The following is a 16,393-nucleotide window of genomic DNA, read 5'->3' on the forward strand; positions in this document are numbered from 1 at the left end:
AAACTGATCCAAACCATAGCACAAGGCTTGTCTGGGCTCAGCTGGGAGGTTCTTCTGTTTGTCTTGCCTGGGGTAACTCACGTGAGGATAGTCATTGGGGAGCTTGAGTGTTCAAGATGGTTTCCTCACTTGCAGTGGGGTCTTGGTGCTGCCTGTTGGCTGGCCTCTCCCGCTGCTTGTCTCTCATCAGGTGAAAGTCTAGCCCCACCTTTCTCACCTAGCAGCAGAGACAATCCAAGAGGTGGGAGAGGAAGCTGTAAGGCTTCTCACTACCTCACCTCCCATGCACAAAGTGAGTTACAAAGCCAGCTTAGACTCAGGTAGTCAGGAAATAGACTCCACCACCCGAGGGAAGGAACCACAAAGACCACACTGCAAAGGGCTGTGGACCCAGGGAGGCATGCTTTGCCGGGGGCGCTTTGCCTGTCTCAGTCTAACACAAAACCAGAAATCAGTTGCTCATTGTAAGATTCAGCATGAAACAGATGATTGACAGCTCTGCTACCTGCTTAATTCAGACAGGGCACACATATGGGAAGATCGTTATAAACAGTTGCTGTATTGAACCAGACTGGATGAACGGAGGCCCGAAGTGAGCGTTTCCTGTCTTGTAACCTTCATAACCTTACCTTGTGCGAGTCAATGGACCAAGGGCCCTGGAAAAGATAGTTAAAGATCAAGTAAAACCCTCTTCAGAATTTTTCGTTCTACTTAATTTTAACAAATAGTATATATATCAGCTAATGAATATTTCAGTCATTCACGTATGAACCAAAAATGTAATTATGGATTTGATTTTACCGACGTTTGCTGCCTGCAGTAGTCAGTGATCACAAATCACATTAAATGAAAGGTGAACCCCATTATAGTATCTGGAAAATGGAGCTTAATAAGTTTTGTAATTATGGGGCAAATCTATGCAAATTGCAATTTTTATTAGGTAATTTTCCATCTTCATCTAGGCTCTAATAGTCTATTAGACTTGTGGCAGTTCAGTGCTTCTATTAAGGAAGTTCTTTAACTTCTTTTCTGTTTTGTTCCTTGTAATGAAGAAATTGTATTTTGGGTTAAAATGGTCACAGGCCTGATTTACTTATCTTTTTCAATCTTATTACAAATAAGAAGCTGAATCTTATGTTAATTATTCAGCTAAAACTCTGAGCTAATTTATGTTCATCCTCTATAAAAGGATTTTATGCCAAAAAAAGAAATCTTAACAACTGAGGCCTTGGTGTGCCATGGAATGCTGACCAAAAAGAAAGGATTTCTTGAGTTTAAAAAGTCTTCCGAGGTCAGTGTGTGACCTGTTCTGCCTGTCTGGTGATTTTGAAGTTCTACATTGCCTTACTGGAGATTCAAAGCCGACACTCCCTTTTGCTGTACTGCTTTATGGTTATGGTAAGGTTTTGTGATAGATTTAACCCAATAAGTATGTTTAATAAATTACCAGGTTTTATATTTAATAAAAACTTCTATGATATTTTTAAAAATTTTACTTGAGAGACAGAGAGAGAGCACACACAAACGAGAGCCCTTATCCCTTGGTTCATCCCCTAAAACCCAACAAATGTGGTTGAGCCAGGCCAAAGCTGGGGACCAGGAGCCCAATCCAGGTTTCCTTCATTGGTGGCAGGACCTCAATTACTTGGGCCATCACCGCTGCCCCCTCGGGATCCAGGTCAGCAGGAAGCTGGAGTCAGGAGCTGGGTGTTGAGCGCTGGTGCTCTATGTGGGATAGGGCTGTCTCAACTGGCCCCTTAACCACTGAGTTAACCACCCATCCCGATCGGGTTTTCCCATCATGATTTGGTAAGGAGAACTCTGCCCTGTGCCACTAGGGATTAAGAAGGAGCCTTGCAGGAGATTTCTTTCTGGTTGCTCACCCATTTCAGTACACAGGATTGGAGTGGCTGGGGAAGGATGGAGCTTAATAAGTCGGTCAGAGAGAGACTCACAGCGTGAACCTGGCCCAGAAGACATGGAGAGCAGAATAATTCTTCCTGTGAATAAGTCTCAGTGCAGCAGAAGGCACCTCCCCAGGCACGGGGACGGGCGCTCCTTTGGCTTTGTCCCAAGGGCTGCCATCTCCACAGCACTGAGTTTTCAGCGCTGTGAAAATCCAGCCATCCCTTCCACAGATTTCTCTGTGTCTTCCACTTCTTGCCCTTGTAGATGGTGCAAATAACTACTTCTCCTCCTCCTCCTCCTTCTTCTTCTAAGATTTATTTATTTATTTGAAAGGCAGAGTTACAGAGAGGCAGAGGCAAGAAGGGGGAGAGAGAGAGAGAGAGAAAGAGAGAGAGAGGGAAAGGGAGAGGGAGAGGGGGAGAGAGGATGAGAAGTCTTCCATCCTCTGGTTCACTCCCCAAATGACCACAATGGCCAGAACACGCTCGCACGGTCTCTCTCTCTCTCGCTCACTCTTGCTCTCATTCTGCAGTTTGCTCATTGTGTCTTGGGCAAGCATCCCCTTCATTCTTCCTGTCTGACGCTCTTTGGGCTTTCTCACCTGCAGCCTTAGGTCTGTCTTCAGCCCTGGTCATTCTTCCTTCTTCTCCCATCCCTCTCCCTTCCCGTAGGTTCGCTCTGCCTGGACCTTTAGCTGGACTACCCTGGACACTGCTGGATCTCGCCTTCAAGGCGCCTGTACCTCACTTCTGCTTGCACCTCCATCTGCCCTGAGTAATTCCTCACTCGTGTGTCCTTGGCGCTGACCATTCTGTTCCTTAGTCATCCATTCATTTCCAAGATTCGTATGTGTTCTTTCTGTAGGCCCATTCGTGTTCTGTGGCTTCCCAGGAACACGCCTTTTGTGCTGTGTGGGGGAGGGGATCTGCCTGGGGGTTACCGTTGCAGTGCTGACCACCTAGGGGACCCCCCAGGACCCCCCTGTGGAGCTTGGAGCCCCCTCCTTCCCCAGCACTCAGCTGCCCCCCCCTACACAAGTCCACTCCTGGGTCTGTGTTCTCCAGTGGGGGCCCACCTGCTTCCGAATTTCAGGGATTCCTCATCTTGCTGCTCTCCAGCTCTGTCCTGGATGTAAAAGCAGGTTATAGTTGTGTGATGATGTGATTTGTGGTTGGAGGAGGCTGGATACACCTTCTTTCTCCAGCCTCTCTGTGAAGTTCTGAGAATGTTTGTCCACTCAAGGATATATATTTTTCAAGACCCTAAGATAGCCTTTGAGAAAAGATTCTTAAAGGTTACATGGCATTCAATTGCAAAAGGCATATGCCACTGTTTATTTACCACATCCCTTATACAAATACACAATACACATAATAACTACATGTACAAGAATCCTTCAAAAAATTTCATGGAAAATTGAATTTAAAAAATGTCTGTTTTGGTGCAAAATTTTGGAAATCCATCCATAGGAGAGAGTCTTCAGGAAGTTTACAGAAAATGCATATGATGAAACCACTGTGTTGATTTTCAATTTTTTTCCCTCAAAATAGAAGTTGGCATGTAGCCTCGCTGTTAAGGTGCCGGTGTCCATACTGGAGTATTTGGGTTTGCTCTCTCGCTCTGAGTCCTGGTTGAGTTCCTGGCTCCCGGCTTTGGCCTCAGCTGTTGGCTGGTGCAAGCGCGTGGGGAATGTACCAGCAGATACAAGCCTGCTTCTATTGCTCCACCTCACAAATTAGTGCGTAACTTGAAAAAACAAATTTATCTTTCAATTCCATTTCCAGGAACTTTTTGAAGCTCCTTTGTGCACAGTGACTGAGACCCGCTCTCTTGTCAACAGTTCTTGGCTGGCCTGGCCCTGGGGTATTACTCATGCACCCCCATCTCTAGTCCTCCTGGGGACAGCCACTGTCCACAGCTTTGATTCTCCTGGGTAAAAGTAAACATTTTATGACACGTGTATATCACTAAACAATGTGTGAGGATACTTCAAAAAGTTTGTGGGAAAATGGAATTAAAAGATAATGTGAATTTTCCACACATTTTTTGAAAACCTTTTATATCATTTAATTTCCCTGAGTTTTATAAAAGGTGTGCCACCCTGTATATGATTCTCTGTGACCTTTTTATTTTTTATTTTTATTTTTGACAGGCAGAGTGGACAGTGAGAGAGAGAGACAGAGAGAAAGGTCTTCCTTTTTCCATTGGTTCACCCTCCAATGGCCCCTGTGGCCTGCGTGCTGTGGCTGGCGCACCGCGCTGATCTGAAGCCAGGAGCCAGGTGCTTCTCCTGGTCTCCCATGGGGTGCAGGGCCCAAGCACTTGGGCCATCCTCCACTGCACTCCTGGGCCACAGCAGAGAGCTGGACTGGAAGAGGAGCAACTGGGACAGAATCCGGCGCCCCAACCGGGACTAGAACCCGGGGTGCCAGTGCCGCAGGTGGAAGATTAGCCTACTGAGCCGCGGCACCGGCCTGTTTTTTTTTTTTTTTTCCAAAAAATATTTCTTTTTGTATTTGAAAGTCAAAGTTACAGAGAAAGAGAGAGAGAGATCTTCTATCCGCTGGTTCACTCCCCAGATAGCCATAACAGCCAGGGCTGGGCCAGGCTGAAGCCAGGAGCCAGCAGTTCCATCTGGGTTTCCTACGTGGGTGGCAGGGGCCCAAGCATTTGGGTGATTGTTCCCTGCCTTCCCAGGCACATTAGCAGGGAACTGGATCAGAAGTGGAGCAACCAGAAGTAGAACCAGCACTCATATAGGATGTTGGTGTTGCAGGCCCTGGCTTACCCTGCTGCGCCACAGTGCCGGCCCCATAAATCACATTCTTACGAAGAATCTTGCGTCTGTCTCTCGGGGCTCTTATGCTAGATTTCCTCTCAGTCTCTGCCTAATAGTAGGGCCTTGCTCGATCACAGGAAATGTGTGTGTTCACTTTGTCAAATTGCCACGTGCTCTGCTGGAGTGGTTTGGCAGTTCCCACTTGGACCAGCAGTGAGCCGTTCCCGCTGGCCCGCAAGCTCACCAGCGCAGCCCCCGGCTTCATTGCAGCCAGTCCTGTGCATCAGCAGGGAGCTGATCAGGAGCGGCACCGGCGGCCTGGAACTCGTGCTCCAACACAGGCTGCAGGCCTAACCTGCTGCACAACACTGGCCCCATCCAGGGACATCTTACAGAACCTGGATGATGTTTGGGGATGAACAAAAGTTCTTAATTTTAATGTACAAATTTATAAATATTTTCTTTTATGGATGATGGCTTCTATATCTCCTTTAAGAAATCCTTCTCAGCCGGTGCCGCGGCTCACTAGGCTAATTCTCCACCTGTGGCGCCGGCACCCCGGATTCTAGTCCTGGTTGGGTGCCGGTTCTGTCCCGGTTGCCCCTCTTCCAGGCCAGCTCTCTGCTGTGGCCCGGGAGTGCAGTGGAGGATGGCCCAAGTGCTTGGGCCCTGCACCCCATGGGAGACCAGGGGGAAGCACCTGGCTCCTGGTTTTGGATCTGTGTAGTGCGCCGGCCGTAGCAGCCATTTGGAGGGTGAACCAACGGAAGGAAGACCTTTCTCTCTGTCTCTCTCTCTCTCACTGTCTAACTTTGCCTGTCAAAAAAAAAAAAAAAAGAAAAGAAAGAAAGAAAGAAATCCTTCTCTACTCAATATCATATATTAAGGGCCAGCGCTGTGGCATAGCAGGTAAAGCCACCGCCTGCAGTGCCGGCATCCCATATGGGTGCCAGTTTGAGTCTTGGCTGTTCTACTTCGGTTCTAGCTCTCTGCTATGGCCTGGGAAAGCAGTAGAAGATGGCCCAAGTCATTGGGCCCCTGCACCCACGTCGGAGACCTGGAAGAAGCTCCTGGCTCCAGCTATTGCAGCCATCTGGGGAGTGAACCAGTGGATAGAAGAAGACCTCTCTCTCTCTCTCTCTCTCTCTCTCTCTCTTTCTCTCTCTCTCTCTCCTTCTTTCCCCTTCTCTGTGTAACTCTTTCAAATAAATAAATAAATCTTTAAAAAAAAAAGATCATATATTAGCCTACATTTTCTTCTAGGCATTTTAAAAATTTTGTCTTTCAGATTTAAAACTTTTTAACCTTGAAGAATCTTACCAGTCAGGTAAAAGATAGAGTTTCAGTTTCATCTTTTTCTGTATATATTGTCCCAAGACTATTATTGAATGTTCCATCGTATGAGGCCAACTCTGTCACATGAGTATCCATGTTTGCTAATGTAATAGGTGAGGAAGTGTGTCTTGGTGCACTTAATGTACATTTTTCTTATGAATTTGCAAATAACTCTAAAATGTTATTTTCTTTTAAAAGTATTTGAGAGACAGACACACTCACAAATGATGGGAAGGCGGGGGCGGGGCAGAGACGGGAGAGCAAGAGTGCTCCTATCCGCTGGTTCATTCCCAGATGCCTGCAGCGGCAGGAGCTGGGCCAGGACAAATCACTTAATCTGGGTGTCCCGCATGGGTAGCAGGGACTCAAGCGTTTGGGCCTCACAGGCTGTGCGTTAGCAGAAAGCTAGAATTGGGAGCAGAACAGCTGGGACTCAAAGCCAGGCACTGTACTATGGGATGCGGGCATCCCAACCAGTGTCCTCACCGGCAGGCCAAATGTCTCTCCCTTAAATGATATTTTCAAGTGATGAGGTGAGAAGCAGTGGGCAGTGGGGAGAGTTAGGGATCACTGAGACTCTGTTACGTGCTGGCCCTCGGTGAGGACCAGATCCACTGCTCCGTGTCATTCTCCTGATGGCCTCCTGTGAACAGGCATCATTGCCATCTCCATGCAAGGCTGGGGAACTGAGCTCACTGACCTCACTGTTGCTGAGGAGTGGCTCTGGCAAGCTGGCTGGCCCTGCAGGTGCATCCTTGGCACTGCCTTTATTTCCTGGTGCACACGCCCCAGGCACTGTGGTCCAGTGTCGTGGGCATCCTTTGTGCCTCCCAACCTGTTGCTTAGATGATGTGAGTGGAGGGCTGGTTGGTCTCTGCTTATTGTCTGCATCTTCTGCTCCCATCTCATTCCCCAACCATTCCCTATCAGCTCTAGTAACTGACGTAATCTTGCTTTAAACATACACTGTGCTATGATCTTTCAAAAGAGCTCCTCCGTCAACCAATGACCATGGGAAGAAGTTGAATGGAAAACCTTTTGAGTTAGGCCGAGACAGCAGTGAACTGATCCTCAAGTGTTTGCAAAGACAAAAGCCGCCGAATAACCAGCAGGTCACTGGACAGGAGCAACGTTGGAAGACGCACACTACCTGCTTTCCAGATGTCCTATAAAGCAGGGTGGGGAACGTCTGGCCCTGCCAAGGCAACCGCGGGCAAGAATCAATGCAATACATCTACAGCAGGCTAATGTTTAGGCTGATAATTTTGTATGGGCTGTGGATGATGTCTAAATAGCCAAGTGGCCCTTGGCAGAAAACAGGTTCCCCACCCTGGCATAAACAAGACAGCATGGTTTTGGCAAAAAGAATAGACAATCAGTCTAACAGAATAGGAAAACTAAAAATAGACCTACAAATTTAATCAACTCTTTTTTTAAACATATATATATATTTAAAGATTTATTTATTTATTTGAGAGGCAGAGAGAGAGAGAGAAAATTTTCCATCTGCTGGTTCACTTCCTAAATGGCCACAATAGCCAGAGGCAGGCTGATCCAAAGCCAGGAGCTTCTTGGTCTCCCATGTGGGTACAGGGGCCCAAGCACTTGGGCCATCTTCCACTGCTTTCCCAGGCCATAGCAGAGAGCTGGATCAATCAGAAGTGGAGCAGCTAGGACATGAACCAGTGCTACAGCATGGGCCCCTTAGTAGAAACAACTAAAACTCAGTTATAAGAAAGAAAACAACTTCATTAAAAAACAGGCAAAAAACCTGGACAGACTTCTAACCAAAGAAGAATCTAGAGATTTAAATAATCACATGGAAAGATGCTCAGCATTTATCATTAGGGAAACGGGAATTACAGTAGTGTAAAAGTATATACCTCTTAGAATGGTGGGATGCAATACCAACTATTGGCAAGATGAAGAGCATTAAGAACTCCTAAATTCATAGCTGGTTGGGATGCAGAATGGTACAACTGTTTTAGGAGCCTGATTTTTTTTTTTTTTTTTTTTAATGAAACTAAACAATCTCATCATGATCTACCGATCACACCCCTGGGTATTTATAACCAGGTGACTGTCAGCTTGTGTTCATACTAAAGCCTGAACATGAATATTTCTAGCAGGTTTCGAATCTTCATGATTACCAAATGCTGGACACAACGATGCCCCTCAGTCAGTGAGTGAATAAACAAGATGGGGAGCAGCCACACAACAGAATACCTTTTATTCGTCAGTAAGAAGGAGTGCACCGATGTACCACCCAGAGCTACGTTACTGCTAACTGAAAAATGCGGGTCTGAAAAGGTGACAGACCATATAATTGTGTTTGACCTGCTGGAGAGGGTGAAACTGAAGACATAGTGAACAGACCAGGGTGACACGGAGGGGACTCTTCAGAGCAGGACAACGATGGCCACGGTGGACACACGGCACTGTACATTTATAAAAAGACACCAGGTGGGGCCTGCACACTTTCTTTTTTTTTTAAGATTTATTTATTTATAGGCAGAATTATATAGAAGCAGAGAGGGAGTACAAGAGAGAGAGAGAAAAGTCTTCCATCTGCTGGTTCACTCCTCAAATGACCGCAACGGCCAGAGCTGAGCTGATCTGAAGCCAGGAGCTTCTTCCAGGTCTCCCACGTGGGTTCAGGGGCCCAAGCACTTGGGCCATCTTCTACTGCTTTCCCAGGCACATTAGCAGGGAGCTGGATCAGAAATGGAGCAGCCGGGACTAGAACCGGCGCCCATATGGGATGCCAGCACTGCAGGCTGTGGCTTAACCCACTACGCCACAGCGCCGGCCCCACCTGCACGCTTTCTAGTTGGAGAAGCACAGATTTCCTGTAACCCACACACTCGGGTGTCCCACCCTCCTTTTGCTGCCCCAAGACCGAAGGAGGTGTCGTTTTGTCCCAGCTGCCGGCTGTGGTATCCCTCTAACCCCCACCACTCATGTCTGTCACAGCCATGTCAAGGCCTCGCTCACACGAAAGGGAATGGTCAGAGAACCGTGGAGATCTGCGGGCTACATTCCCAAGTTGAGCTAGCCGGCTACTTTAGCTCCTCACCCCTCTCCCATCTCAGCAGCTGGAGAAGTGAATCGATATTGTATAATACATACTGAACCACTAATTCTTAACTTCCCCACGGGAAGAACTAAAACAGCGCTCGGGTTATCAAGAAAGAGAGGGTGATGGCGTTATCTCATTCCCGGGCAGGCCTGGAGAGAGCCCCTCCCCCATTCAGTAAGGACTGGGAAGGATCCCACCTAGGAATTAGGCATAGAGAAGACCAAAATGTGTGGGTGGGAAGTACAGATCAAATATATAAATATTTAAATAGTTTGCATATGGATATATGGTTTCTCCAACACATTAGTTGAAGATACTGTCTCTTCTCCAGGGTATGTTTTTAGCTCCATTGTCAAAGACGAATTTGCTGCCTACCTACTGGATTCATTTCTGGGATCTCTATTCTGTTCCGTTGGCCTGTGTGCCTATTTTTATGCTGATACCATACTGTCTTAGTTACAATAGCTCCATAGGAAGTCTTGAAATCTGGTATTGTGATGCCCCCAGCATTGTTCTTTCTGTTCAGGATAGCTTCTGCTATTTGCCAAAAGTTGAGACAAGATGCCTACCTCTCACCCTATAGAGAAGTCAACTCAAAATGGATCAAACAAATGTAAGATGCAAAGCAATTGAAGAAAACGGGGGAATCACTTGTTGGCATAGGCAACAACTTTTTGGATGAGACCCCAAAGTACAGGCAATAAAAGCTAAAACCGACACATGATACCAAACAAAGAAATATCTGCATGGCAAAGGAAATGATAGAGTGAAGAGAATGAGAGAAAATATTTACAAGCTGTGCGTCTGAGAGAGGATTAGTAGCCAGAATATTTAAGGAACTCAAAATGCTGAACACTCCAATAACAACCAACCCCGTTAAGAGATAGGCAAAAGATCTGAATGGATATTTCTTAGAAGAAGAAATAGAAATGGCCAAAAATGCATGAAATGATGGTCAATGTCCCTGGCCAACAGGGAAATGCAAATCAAAACCACAGTGAGATATAATTGCATTGCAGTTAGAATGACTGTTGTGGCAAAGACGGTAAGTGCTGGCGGACATGCAGAGAATAGGGGACTCCTTAGGCATGGCTGGCTGGAATTTCAACTAGTGAGGCCATTATGGAGAACAACGAGGAGATTCCTCAGAAAACTGGGGTTTCAGTGCCACCTCCACTTCCAGTCCAGCTTCCTCTAACATGCACTGTGGGAGACAGCTCAAGTACTTGGGCCCCTGCCACCCACGTGCGAGGCCTGGGTGGAGTTCTGGGCTCCTGGGTTTGGCCTGGCCAAGCCCTGGGTGTTGTGGTTATTTGTAGTGAGAACCAGCTGATGGAAGATCTCCCTGTCTCTCTCTGTTGGTTTGCCTTTCAAATAAGTAAATAACTAAACAAAGAAAACCCTAAACTTAGATACCAGGTCACCCAGGGGTATATAGTTGAAGGAAATGAAATACAATGGAACAGTGTTCTCCCAGAGAGAATGAAGTACTGACATTGCAGCAAAGTGAGGGAAATGGAGACCATGATGTTGAGTTAAATAAGCCAGACAAACTGTGTGTCCTCTCTCATGCTGGATGTTAAGTATTTAAATCTAAAACAGTGATTACTAGAGGCCAGGAGGGGAGGGGGAATGGGGGAGGCTGGGTGATGGGAAACAAAACTCAGTAGGGTGAACAGGACGGGCGCTGGTGTTTTGCAGTGCAGTGGGGCGACTTTGGCTCAGGAGCATGTCACATATGTTGTATAAAGCACTGGCCGGGCCAGCGCCGTGGCTCACTTGGCTAATCCTCCACCTGCGGCACCAGCACCCCGGGTTCTAGTCCCGGTCAGGGTGCCAGTTCTGTCCCGGTTGCTCCTCTTTCAGTCCAGCTCTCTGCTGTGGCCCAGGAAGGCAGTGGAGGATGGCCCAAGTGCTTGGGCCCTGCATCTGCATGGGAGACCAGGAGGAAGCACCTGGCTCCTGGCTTTGGACTGGCGCAGTGCGCCGACCATAGCTGCCATTTGTGGGGTGAACCAATGGAAGGAAGACCTTTCTCTCTGTCTCTCTCTCACTGTCTAGCTCTGCCTGTCAAAAAAAAAAAAAAAAAAAAAAAACCAGCACTGGCCCACAGGAGCTGGGAGGCTCCAAGCACCAGGACCAGATAAGGAGCTAGGCTGGTTGTCTGGTATGGTCTGCTTAAGCTGAATATATTTACTGAAATGCCACCTTATAACCCCTTAAAATGTGCACGTATTACATGTTGATTTAAAATTTAAAAATAAATTTTAAGAATAGGATTTTTTGTTTTTATTAGATTACTTGTATTTACTGACAAACAATAATTGTACATATTTACCGGGTACAATGTAAATCAATATGTGCATACATTTTATTGATCAAATTAGGTTAATTAGCATCCATCACTTCAGATATTCAAGATTTCTTTGTAGTGTGAACATTCAAAAGTCTTTCTTGTAGCTGTTTAGAAAAATGCAGTATGTTATGGTTAGCTATTGTTACCCTACTGTGCAGTAGAACACCAAAAGGATTATTGTTAGAATAAGGAAAAAAAGTACTTTTTAATTCAATAAAAGTAAGCCCTTCTGAGGTTTAATTTATATATTTTTTGAGAAACTTAATTAACTTTGAAGAAGAACTCAAGAATGATACGTCTTTTGTGAGCACTCAGACATTACTATAGCTTCTGAGACATAAAAAATATCCTCCACTTGGTACATTACAATGAGGTAAATCTTTGCAAACAAGTTTCGCTATTAACTCTCATAATAGAACTCTTTGAGGACAGAGGTCCTGCATGGGGAGTTGGTACACAGTGACTCCTGTTGTTAATTTAGCAATTAACACCCTTAGGTATGACGTCAGTGACCACTGAGGCTCTTGACACGAGCTGCCTGGGCTATGGAAGCCTTTGGGATCCACAAAACTTTTGGGATCCACGCTGCTTGTGATGGCCTCATCCCATATTGGGATGTCTGGAGGTCAGTCTTAGCTCTACTTTCAATCCCAGTTTCCTGCTAAAGTGCATTTTGGAAGGGAGCAGTGATGCTGAAGTGCTTGGGTCCCTGTCACCCATGTATGGGAGATCCAGATGGAGTTCCAGGATCCTGGCTTCAGCCTAGCCCAGCCCTGGCTGTTGCGGGCGCTAAGGGACTGAAGTGGAAGATGGAAGATCTCTCTCTGTCTTCCTTTGTCTTTTTTTTTTTTTTTTTCCGACAGGCAGAGTGGACAGTGAGAGAGAGAGAGACAGAGAGAAAGGTCTTCCTTTTGCTGTTGGTTCACCCTCCAATGGCTGCCGCGGCCAGTGCGCTGCAGCTGGCGCACCGCGCTGATCCAATGGCAGGAGCCAGGTGCTTCTCCTGGTCTCCCATGGGGTGCAGGGCCCAAGGACTTGCACTCCCGAGCCACAGCAGAGAGCTGGCCTGGAAGAGGGGCAACCGGGACAGGATCCGGCGCCCCGACCGGGACTAGAACCGGGTATGCCAGCGAGGTGCCGCAAGGGGAGGATTAGCCTGTTGAGCCGCAGCACCGGCCTTCCTTTGTCTTTTAAATAAACAAATGATTAAGAAATGGATCACACAATCGAAGAAACATTAGATGAAGTTTCTCCAAAGTCTCATCAAAGGACATGCCTATGAAGCAAGAGTTCAAACAAGAGACCCATGAGGTTAAAAAAAAAAAAAAAAAAAAAGAGCAGCCAACAGTGCGAAAGGGGAAAAACTTGGCTTTTGGCGAATGAACTCACAATAAATGCTTTCAGAATCCAACCTGTGCTGCGGCCACGGACGGGAGGTCTGAGGGAGAACACGTCAGCGGCAGGGGCAGAGGTAGAGGGCAGAGATGATGTGATGATGGCTACGGGAGCCAGCAGTACTGACAGGACACGCAGTGGGGTTCCCCGAGGACAGGCGGTTCAATGTAACAAAAACCAAACTCAGAGAGAGAAGTTGCACGCCAGGAGTGTTCTTACTGTAACAATTCTAAGGTATATAGAAAACCATCAGGCTCCTGCAAACTCTGTCAGCGTCTGGGCAGAAGATGTCAGCGCACCACGGGACATGTCAGGCTGTCTCCCAGCTCTGCTCCAAAACTCAGGATGCCGAAAGGTCATGGAACAGCTATCGCATAATGGCGACAGAGCCCGGGGACCCACAACACTTCTAATAAACGTGTGCTCTACAGCGGAGGATGGCTCAAGTTCTTGGCCCCCCGCCACCCCGCTGGGAGACCCAGATGGAGTTCCTGGCCCCTGGCTTCCACACAGCCCAGACCTGGCCATTTGGAAAGTGAACCAAAAGATGGAAGCTCTCCTCCTCTTTCTGTCTCACCTTCTCTGTGGCACTCTGCCTTTCAAGTATGTCAAATAAATAAAATCTTTTTAAAAATGGATGCTTTAGTTGATGGAATACGTATTGAAATAAGAATAAAAACAAGAACTTACGGGGCCAGCACAGTAGGTAAAGCCACTGCCTGCAGTGCTGGCATCCCATATGGGCGCCAGTTGGAGTCCTGGCGGCTCCACTTCCCATCCAGTTCTCTGCTATGGCCTGGGAAAACCGTAGAAGATGGCCCAAGTCCTTAGGCCCCTGTACCAGTGTTTGAGACCTGGAAGAAGCTCCTGGCTTTGGACCAGCCTGGCTCCAGCCATTGTGGCCAATTGGGGAGTGAACCCATGGGTGAAAGACTTTCTCTCTCTCTTTCTCCCTGCCTCTCTGTAACTCTGCCCTTTGGATAAATAGCTAAATCTTTAAGATACATTTTAAAAAGAACTTATAAAGATGAGGAAAGAAGTATATGATGTGTCTTGGATGTGAAAAGCAAAATTATTAGGTCTAAATGGCTGGAAATGATGCCCATAAAACCAGAATTTATCCATTATGATGGTATTTTTAGGTCGTGGGGTTTATTGCAGAGATGCAGTAGATCACAAGAACTCCACCCAGTGCCAGCAGAAATAATGGAAGGAGAGAAAGAAGAGAAAACACAGTGGTTTGTTCACTTTTCACATAAGGGGAATCAGTAGATTTTTTTTTTTTTTTGACAGGCAGAGTTAGCCAGTGAGAGAGAGAGACAGAGAGAAAGGTCTTCCTTCTGTTGGTTCACCCCCCTCAAATGGCCGCTACGGTCCACACATTGTGGCTGGCGCACTGCGCCCATCTGAAGCCATGAGGGTGCAGGGCCCAAGCACTTGGGCCACAGCAGAGAGCTGGACTGGAAGAGGGGCAACCGGGACAGAGTCCGGCGCCCCAACCGGGACTAGAACCCAGGGTGCCGGTGCCGCAGGTGGAGGATTAGCCAAGTGAGCCGTGGTGCCGGCCTTCCATAGTTTATTTATTCCATTTTCTTTTTTTAAAAATTATTTAAATTATTTATTTGAAAGGCAGAGTTATAGAAAGAGGGAGAGACAGGGACAGAGATATCTTCCATCCACTGGTTCACTCCCCAGATGGCTACCACAACTTGGGCTGAACCCAGGAGCTTCATCTGGGTCTCTCACATGGGTGGCAAGGGCTCAAACACTTAGGCTACCTTCTGTTGCTTTTCCTAGGCCATTAGCAGAGAGCTGGATTAGAAGTGCAGCAGCCGGGACACAAACCAGCGCCCATACCGGGTGGCCGGTATTACAGGCAGTGACTTTATCTGCTACACCACCATGCCAGCCCTTACTTACTCAATTTTCATTTATCATAACAATCAGTAAGATCAGAGCAACAAATTAATAGGACAGACCAAAAAGCTCATAAGTAGCCCTATATATATAAGGTAATTTATTTTATGAGATAAGTAGCTTTTCAGAGCCACGTGGTATTGAAAGACACATACATTTAAAAACATAGTTGGGAGAAGCAGGCATTGGTACGGTGGTTTGGGTGCCCTTTGGGATGCCTGCATCCCATTTCAGAGTGACTGGCTTTCCGTCTCTGTACTGCTTCTGATCCGGCTTCCTGCCGACACACACCCAGGGAGGAGTAGGTGATGGCTCAAGTGCTTGGGTCGCTTCCACCCATATGAGAGAACCAGCTTGAGTTCTGGGCTCTTGGCTTTGGCCTGGCCTAGCCCCGGTCATTGTGGGCATTTGGGGAGTGAACCAGTGGGTGGAAGTTCTCTGTCTCTATTGCTCTGCCTTTGAGATATAAACAAATAAATAAAACCTTAAAAATATTTAAAAATTAAATGGAATCCTCATTTTCCTCCCTATACCAAAATAACCTCCAGATTAAAGAAACCAGTGAAATGCAGGAACTGGTGACAAACAGTCAATAAATATAAAACGATCATACACATTAAAGAAATTCCAGTAGAAGCAATGAGATTGACTTATCTTTCCCACCCAGAGGTCTTGGGCTTTAGACCTTTATTGGTATCCGGTCATCAACAATTAAAATACTGATTACAGCAAGTGTTGGTGAGGGTGGGGGAGCTGAGACCCTCACGCGTTAATGATGGACATAGCATATCAGGATCAGTAATATCAAGTGGTTTTTAAAAGCACGTTTCCAAATCATCAGTAATTTTTTTTAAAAGTAGAAACCAATTCTACTTTTTTTAAAAAAGATTTATTTATTTGAAAGGCAGAGTTACAGAGAGGCAGAGGCAGAGAGAGAGAGAGAGAGAGAGTCTTCCATCTGCTGGCTCACTCCCAGTTGGCCCCAATGGCCGAAGCCAGGAGCCAGTAGCTTCTTCCGGGTCTCCCACATGGGTTCAGGAGCCTAAGGACTTGGGCCATCTTCTACTGCTTTCCCAGGCCATAGCAGAGAGCTGGATTGGAAGAGGAACAGCTGGGACTCCAACTGGCGCCCATACGGGATGCCGGCACTGTAGGCGGTGGCTTTACCTGCTATGCCCCAGCGCCAGCCCCCACCCCAATTCTGCTTTTATGATTGTCTTCCATTGACATGATTCAGTCAGGCTCAAGGAACAAGGAAGTTTGTCGGATATCTGCAGTCACTAAAATTGGGTAAATTTGGAGGCAACAATAGGAGACAGGTTAAATCAGTTATGGCACAGCTACCGTGTTGATGACCGCAGGATAGAACTCCCCTGGAAGAAGTGTCTTCCAGCCATGGGGATCTCTAGGGAGGAGCAGAACTGGGATGTGGATGCTGCCAGGATGCTTCCACACACCTGCTCCTCACTGCACGCTGGCTCCATCTCCCTGCAGGGCCACTTTCCGTGAACACGTTGGAGGGCCCTCATATGGACAGTGCCTAGCAGCAGTACCGACAGATGGCAGACACTATATAAACGTTACACGCAGTCAATACAATTGGAGTGGAAATGCAAGCAGTGTC

The sequence above is a fragment of the Lepus europaeus genome, chromosome 19, assembly GCF_033115175.1.
Source record: "Lepus europaeus isolate LE1 chromosome 19, mLepTim1.pri, whole genome shotgun sequence".
NCBI classification, from domain to species: domain Eukaryota; kingdom Metazoa; phylum Chordata; class Mammalia; order Lagomorpha; family Leporidae; genus Lepus; species Lepus europaeus.